General features: G+C 33.3%; 1 protein-coding gene across 5 annotated transcripts in view; it reads right to left on the bottom strand.

Moving 5' to 3' along the window:
* Nucleotides 1-4573: 4573 nt before the first annotated feature.
* The window catches only part of LOC117112279, a 10797-nt gene continuing 6899 nt past the window's right edge, over nucleotides 4574-8471 (bottom strand). For 4 of the 5 annotated variants that reach the window (XR_004446008.1, XR_004446007.1, XR_004446011.1 and 1 more), the window contains one exon: nucleotides 4850-6650. The gene's annotated coding sequence lies outside the window, so the exon portion shown is untranslated. The other variant, XR_004446009.1, reaches the window with a different exon arrangement.

Genomic DNA, 8471 nt, shown 5'->3' with positions numbered 1-8471 from the left:
ATCACATATAATTGCATTGTCTACTTAGGCCCTGTCTCTTATACACATCTAGATGTGTATAAGAGACAGGTCACAGTCATTTCCATCACAATTTTACTGTGATGGAGATGACTTCTTGATGTTTTCTTTCCTCAAAAAAGAATGTATAATAACAATTATAATTGATCTGGTTTATGTTGTTAGAAACCTTTTTGCTCAATGTTTATTTTTCTATATTTAAATAATATAATCTATCTTTTAAATTTACTAAGGTTCACATTTATGAGTAAATCATCATCTCCGTCACAACAAAGTGTGATGGAGATGATTTCTTGATGTTTTCCGTTCTCAGAAACAGCTATAAAATAAAAATGGTAATTGATACGACTTATGTTGTTAGAAACCCGTTTGTTCAATGTGCATTATCCTATATTTAAATAATACAATCTATCTTTTAAATTTAATAAGATTCACATCTATATGTATATCATCATCTCCGTCACAAACAGTGTGATGGAGATGATTCTTGCAATATTTGCTATGTTACAGCACTGAAAATTGAATGCTTAAATAAACGTTTAAAATGCCCTAATTATCGTGCCGAATGTTTATTATAGTTGTTATATGGCATAACGATGACATGTGTAATAAAAGAATTACAAATTTTAAACTTTTTTTTTCATGATTTCTAAACCTCTAAAATGGCACATTAGCGAAGAATGACCCTAAGACGCAAATGAAGACGTGTTTTTTGAGCTGTCCGGAATGTAGTAACAAATTTCCGTTAAATACTGTTTCAAGATCGTCAATGTATGATGATATTATGAATGTAAGTTTATATATCAATTCGGTATGATTAATTTAGGGTTGTTACTGATAATTTATGTTCTACAGTAAACGTTAGTTTCACCTTGTGTTATACTGTAGAAGAAGCCATATTAATGGCTTAGTGAATTGCATTAGAAAATAGATCCTAGGCCATAGGAGTTATATCGCTACATAGTATTAATGATGCCATTATTGTATCTTGTGTAGAGGTTATAATGTAACCGTACGACATTTCATTAGGTCGATTGATGTATGATTGGTGATCTAATATGATTCGATTATAATACTGTAATGTATTGTAGTTAGACATTTTATCAATGTACCTGTTGCAAGAAAGCACTTGTGTTAAAGTTTGGTCGTCACGCTTCATTGATTCGGTATTGACCTTTTCTATTAATGCTGTTGGAGCGCAGTTGTTTTAGATAAGATAGACTTGCTTTCTTCGTTCTTAGTAGATAATGGTTTATGCAGTAAGTGCTGCTGCACTGTTAATATTCCCAATTAAGTTTTACCATGTTTCTTTACATTGCAAACAGTGTTTAATAATGTTAATTAATATTTAGGTTATGACGTTGTTCATATACATGCTGTACTGTGTAATTTGCTAACCTGCGATTGAGCTGAACTTATCAGGCTGACCGGACTGTATTTATACCCGGCAAAGTAGTAAGTTTAGAGTTATAATTTTGAAGTTGATATTTAATAGAGTTTAGAATAATATTGTGAATTTAAAGGGATCGATTGTAACAATGATAATAAGACATCATGAACTAAGATTAACTATGCTATGGTTTGTACTACGGGAATTGCTCGATACCATTTGTTGATATTGAATACTGAATAGTTGATGATTGATTACATAAAGGTTAAAGGTCATATGTTGAATGTCATGATGCATAAAGATAAATGAAAGTTTTATGCTGCTGTTTTGGATTTATATTGTATTTTGAGTTCTAATGATGCTTTTCTGTATTTATAGAATTGAATGAGATAGTTTGAAATAAACGGATTCATCTCAAACCTAACCGTGGTATTCATACAGTGTTTGTTGCTAACTGGCGTAATCATCTAAACTTTTCCGCACACATTCGTTATAGGGTTCGCGTGTTTTGTGGTACACTTTCCAGCTGTAACGCAATACCGTGTTATTCATGACCCGTCGGTGACCCAAATTTACCTCTTCGTTTGTTTGATCGCCCGTCCTCGGAAAATTCGGGGGGGGGGGGGGAAGAAAAAAATTAAAGCAATAGGATGACATGCTTGAAGATCATACCATACTTTTTTCATACTATCGTGGTGTGTTGTTTACTTTTTTTCGCAGCGTGCGCTGTAGCTCGTAAGAAGTAAGGTCAGCTTTAACTTCCGTTGGTGACCGTCAATTATGCTCCGCCCACCTGACAATGCTCGCATTACCGTGTTTTTATTAGTTGCACTTTTCACTAGAAACGCGTTCAGAAGGAATTTAACCGTTTATGAAAAAAAAACACGTGTTTTTAGCGTTATTCAGCAGAAACACACCCATTGATGCCAACTGACAACTGCAGCTTCAGTCACATAGGCCTTATCAACAATTGGTTGTGACAATAGGCATTTTTCGTTTTGACTACGCGGCCAGTCTTCTACGAACTAACTGAGCGTAACATCTGCGCATGCTCACAAGCCTTAATGACAAAATCGGCTTTGTGATAGCTTCCGCGACTGAACTTGCAAGACCGCACGCACCTCCAAGGTTGTTGGTTGATTCTTGAACAAGATTACGAAAGCTCTCTAATGACACAAGTTACTGCATGACCATTTTAAATTTTGAATAAAACTATTTTTTTCTAATTTTAAATACATTTTTCCCTAAATTCGTGAACATTCGTTATCACGCGTAGACTTGTACTAAATGCGCGACAAATTTATGATCACGCATGTGTTTCTGCAAAAATGTATGTTACATTGAAAATCACTTCGAAATGCGGGACCGCCCCGGACGATTGGAGACGGTTGGTAACCATGATGATGTTGATGATAATATTAAATAATATAGTAATGATATCGGTCTTAGTAATTAAATCTCCCAACCCCCACCCAAAAAAAAAATACAAGTAATGAAAATTAACGATAATCAGAGTCAATAAAGACTATGATCAATAAAAATAAATCATTTTGAATGAGCTATTCCACGTTTTAATGTAGTTTTAAGGGGTTTACGTTTCCGTCAGATTTCACATCAGGCGACGGTAGGCCTATAAAATATTTGTAGAATTATCTAATCTATACGTATGAGTTCATTTTAAAATACAGAACTGAAATCAACCGAAAATAACATGGATGAAAAGAAGTGGCACTGTGATTAAGAAAGATGTATTTTCTACGAAAACTTCAGGTTACTAAAGATTGTGGCGTGGAAAGAACAATGCAGAATTCGCCGACTATTGATGAATGGATACTCAAAGCGATCATAATACGAAAACAATGATGGGACAATTTTGTATGAATACACTTTACGAAATACTTTACTCCAATAATTTTGCAATTGTATAATTAAGATAGAGTATAGAACTGCACTGTGCATAGTATATTATTATTATTATTATTATTGTTATTGTCGTCGTCGTTGTTTTTGTATGCCTTTAATAACACGATTTCATGGTGCCCCACGTACTAGTAATTACTCTTACACGTATGAGATAAAAATACCGATAATTATATTGATTAATTTGCTTAGCGTAGGGTGCTTTGTTTTATTGGACCGTCGTGGCTGGGATGTATGGACATTTAATCTGTGTAAGAAGAGAAGAATGCTACTGCATGTTGTATTTTATTTATATTTGTTAATATCATTAACACAATAATACAATTTGACGTGGCTTAATTTTGAATAGACGATCATGTGTCTCTTAGACTGCTAGTGTAAGAGGGCCCTGGGGACTGGGGACTAAAGCTTTTCCCCTGAGAACACATTTGGGCAAGACCCTGCATTACTGTACTAGGTAGTGGTAAGTGGAGCTCGGGGTCCTTCTGGGCCCCCTTTGCGCTTTTGGTCCAGGGCTATATCGCTGAGATCTCATGGCGTTGCACCAATGATGAGAACATGCAAGAATAGTGTTTATCTGTGGATATGCTACCGACAAAATAGTGTTGTTTATCTCCAAATATAGAAATTGTATCTTCACGTAATATATCAATATGCAGTACATCAACTATTGAGGCGACCAAACAATGAGAAATCTAGCATGGGTTTTAGTCGTACATGTATGACGTACTCGGAGAAAGTTCATTAATTTTCTGAATGTGTAATGGTTAGGAAACATTAGTATGTGTCAATTTACCAAATCTTTATTATTATTATTATTATTATTATTATTATTATTATTATTATTATTATTATTATATCTCATCGATCATTTGGAAATATTATTATTATTGTTATTGTTATTATTAGCGATCATTTGGAAATATTATTATTATTGTTATTGTTATTATTGTTATTATTAGAATAATAATAACAATAATAACAATAACAATAACAATAATATTTCCAAATGATCGATGAGAAAATATACAACAAATACAATTTAAAAATATGACGATACTTTTGATAAAGATCATGTCAGGCAATACTTGGAAACTTTATTAGGCCTAGCCATTGCTAGGCCATACGCTACACACGAGATCTGTCGAATCATGTATGTAGCATATGGCCTAGCAATGGCTAGGCCTAAAAAAGTTTCCAGGCATTTTGCCTAACATTATTTTTATTAAAAAGTATCGTCGTATTTTTGAATTTTATTGGTTGGATAATAATAGTAGTAATAATAAAACTCCTATAAGTGTTTACGAAATAGCATATACAAATTACAATAATACTATATTTCATTGGTTGATGCAGAAATTTTAAAGCAAAATATGCGTTGGACGTACTGACCTTTTTCACACATAGGTAGAGCGGTGTTATTACAATTAACATAAGTTAGCAAGCCTCTTGGATACATTTCAGTGCAATCTTTATCATTACTGTGAACGTTAGGTACTCTGACAGACAAGTCTAATATTAGTAAACCAACAAAAAAAAAAATACAGCTTAGATGTATTCAGATTTAAAAACTTTTTCCATTAATTTTTATGATTTTGTTTCAGAAATCAATATCTAATTATTAGTTTATCAATCTACAGAGGTTATAATCTTAAGCAAAACAAAATAAATATTATTCAGAGCTTCATTTCGGTTTATTTATTTGAAGAAGGAATCATTAAAGAGGTATAAAAAAAAAAACCAGTCTGTTGGCGATCCCCATTCCTTAATGACTTAGTTGCATACCGGTACTAAATATATTGACTCGGACAGTAGTTATTTTTCTCCATAATTTGACCATATAAGGATATGCAGTGATAATTTTTCGATTTGTTTTATTGTTCATTACACCAGAAGAAATTACGTTCGTGCTTTTTCTAATTAAACTCTTTACAAATAGACGCCGTTAAGAGATGTAGAATTCTGCGAGAGTGATAATTGTTTTCTTCAACAATGATTTAAACTCGAGCCGTCTGCGTAGTGTGTAGATGCTTCAAACAACTATACCAATGAGGGTTTTAGGTAGCTTAGAATTCAACTGGTAGATGATTGAATATGCTTATTCTACAAACATTTATAAGATACTTTGTATATAGAGCAATCTGTCCGACTATGTTCGGAGGGTGGAGGAGGGGGTGTAACAATAGCGCAACGGTGTGCTGGGGACAGGTTGAAAGAAGGACCGTTGCGTTATTGTTACATCACCACCTTTACCACCAACCTAATCGGACAGATTAGGTTGGGGGAAGGGGAATGTAACAATAGCGCAACGGTGTGTGGGGGACATGAGGAAAGGAGGACCGTAGCTCGGCCAGGGGAGCCGTAACTAGATCAGGAGACGCCAAGGAACAACTAGAGCCGGGCTCACGCAATGTAGAGATGATGGGGCTTAATAAATGAATTTCAAAATCTCATAATCCGTAAATTTCCAATCTCATAAAAAATAACATATTTGGACATAAGATACAGGTTACGTAGAAGTTAAACATCAAGAACTCGCAACAATTTAATAACGACACTTAAACCATGTTATTACATTACACCCACCCCTGCCCTGCCCTGAATTATACAAGTAATACTGCCTCGTTCAAGATACTAATGTAATGTGAGCACGGGTATTATACTGACGTAATTGATGAACTACCTGAACACGTTGTTATAATGTAATACATTGTTAACTTATTCAATCATAGCTTGACACTTTCATCGAATTTTTATAAGCATGTCTTATGTACAGGAAATATAGGACAATTCACACATTTCTACTTCTAGTAGTGTAAATGTAATTCAAGCTAAAACAAGATTTAGAAATAGCTTAACATTTTCGCTCTATGAACCTCAATAACCCGGTTTTCCAATATTACCAAACATAAGATATTCATGATAATAGATTTTCACTCGTCTAATAATTCGCAGCTAACTAAACGAACGTGTTACTCTTGCAATCTGTTCATCTACACTATCATTGTCATAATTATGCTTATTTAATGTACATGTAAAAAATCTTTAGATAAATTAATTTTAAAATATGGACATATATATATATTACTTTGATACCCAAACAACCTATCATCATAACGGATCCAAGCGGGTTGCCACATTATTGAGTCCGCATACAACTTCGTTTTTATCCAAGAGTTCTCCTCCGGAGTAGAAATGGCCGCCAGATGTCCACCAAGTGTTTGACAAGTGCTGTTTGCTAATAGATAGTCAGTATGTGTATCTTGAACCAAGTAATAACAGCTCAAAAAATCGGCGTTAAATTCCCATCCGATCGGACAGTCTGTTAAAATACAGATTTGATGTTAACAGATACTAAAGTGTTACATAAAGACATATTAAGGTCCCAAATAATATTGGCATAATATAAACTTTTTTTTTTTTTTAAAGTCCATCACTTTCATGACAAAAAGCTCAACTTCTCAGGTTGCATTAGATTCTCCCTTCAAATCTGTCAAATAATCCATAAACTGTAAAAGCTACATCTACGGAGCCCCTAAAGGGACATGGTTAGAAAAAAATATTAAACTATTTCGAGGGAACGAAATAATATTTCGAGGGAACGAAATATTATTTCAAGAGAACGAATTCATTTTGAGGGAACGAAATAATATTTCGACGGAACGAAATATTCCCTCGAAATATTATTTCGTTCCCTCGAAATATTATTACGTTCCCTCGAAATATTATTTCGTTCCCTCGAAATATTATTTCGTTCCCTCGAAATAATTATTATTTCGTTCCCTCGAAATAATTATTATTTCGTTCCCTCGAAATAACATTTCGTTCCATCGAAATATTATTTCGTTCCCTCAAAATACTATTTCGAGGGAACGAAATAATATTTCGTGCTCACAGTGCCTTCAGCGTCGGCTGATCGTCAAGGGTGGCGCCAGGATTTGCCCGACGGGGGGCCGAGGTCGGTGTTCGATCATTTCGGCCGCCACTCATTTCGGCCGCCGCGCCAGATGTATGGAACGCAAAAGGGGCCACTGAATACACAACAGCCGCCAATGAGAACGTAGTCATACAACAGCTGGATACGCCATTAAAACAAGAATATTAAATATATATTTGTTTAAAGATACAGTAAATCATTATTTTTATTCCCGAAACTTAGAAATACCGGTTTGGTGTCCGGCGGGGGATAGTTTCACTGTAGTTAAGATATTATGTTTTTGTTGTTTTTCTCATTTTGTTTTTAATAATTTTTTCTTTTCTAATTATGCATGGCCTTGCACGGCCTTGATGAAAACACTCATGAGTGATTCAAGTGTCTCCATGTTCAAATAAAGCATATTATTATTATTATAGAATGTGTCTTATTAATATAATATATGTATTGTTAATTTTATTGTACATCCTCCGATATGTTTTATGTACAATGTGAAAATGTTGATACGTTAGATATATTTTTCTTGCGTGATACAGTAATGAATAAAAATGTGATGTAAAAAAATATGCGGCTGTATAGTATACAACTTTGTTTCGTTACTTCTTGAAATATGTTTAAATTTTTTATTTATTTTAAATGTTGAGAATTTGTGAATAAAATTAGAAAATATTTTACACATGCGCCGTTTGTTGTTTGTACAACTTTGATGACATGAATAATATAGTGCCCCGCCAATAATGATTTCGAATTTCATAATAAAATCAAAGTTCTTTTAAAAATTTTTTATTACACCCGCCGCTGCCTTGAAATCTCCAACTGTATATTTCTTCCTTAGGCCTAGGCCTATATATTATATAAATTTAAAGCATTTAACCATCTCCGATATGTTTTATGTACAACGTGATTTTCTAATTAAATACATTTGTTGATTTCGTTTGATGGTGACATGAATAAAAAGGGAAAATATTTACAGTATACACTTCATTTCGCTTGTTGATATGTTTGAATTTTAGATTTATTTTTCTTTTGCGTGATGACATGTTATTCACGCAAAAATATTTAATGTATAATATATATATATATATATATATATATATATATATATATATCATCACTTGTTGATGTTTGACTTTTTGATTTATTTTTCTTCCGTGATAAAAATGAACAGTAGTCTTAAAATTCGTCTTGTTTCTTGTTTTTTTTTTTTAT

The sequence above is a fragment of the Anneissia japonica genome, unplaced genomic scaffold, assembly GCF_011630105.1.
Source record: "Anneissia japonica isolate Jap-2015-1 unplaced genomic scaffold, ASM1163010v1 scaffold288255_len135373_cov187, whole genome shotgun sequence".
Lineage (NCBI taxonomy): Eukaryota > Metazoa > Echinodermata > Crinoidea > Comatulida > Comatulidae > Anneissia > Anneissia japonica.
This window is presented reverse-complemented; position numbering and strand designations above follow the sequence as displayed.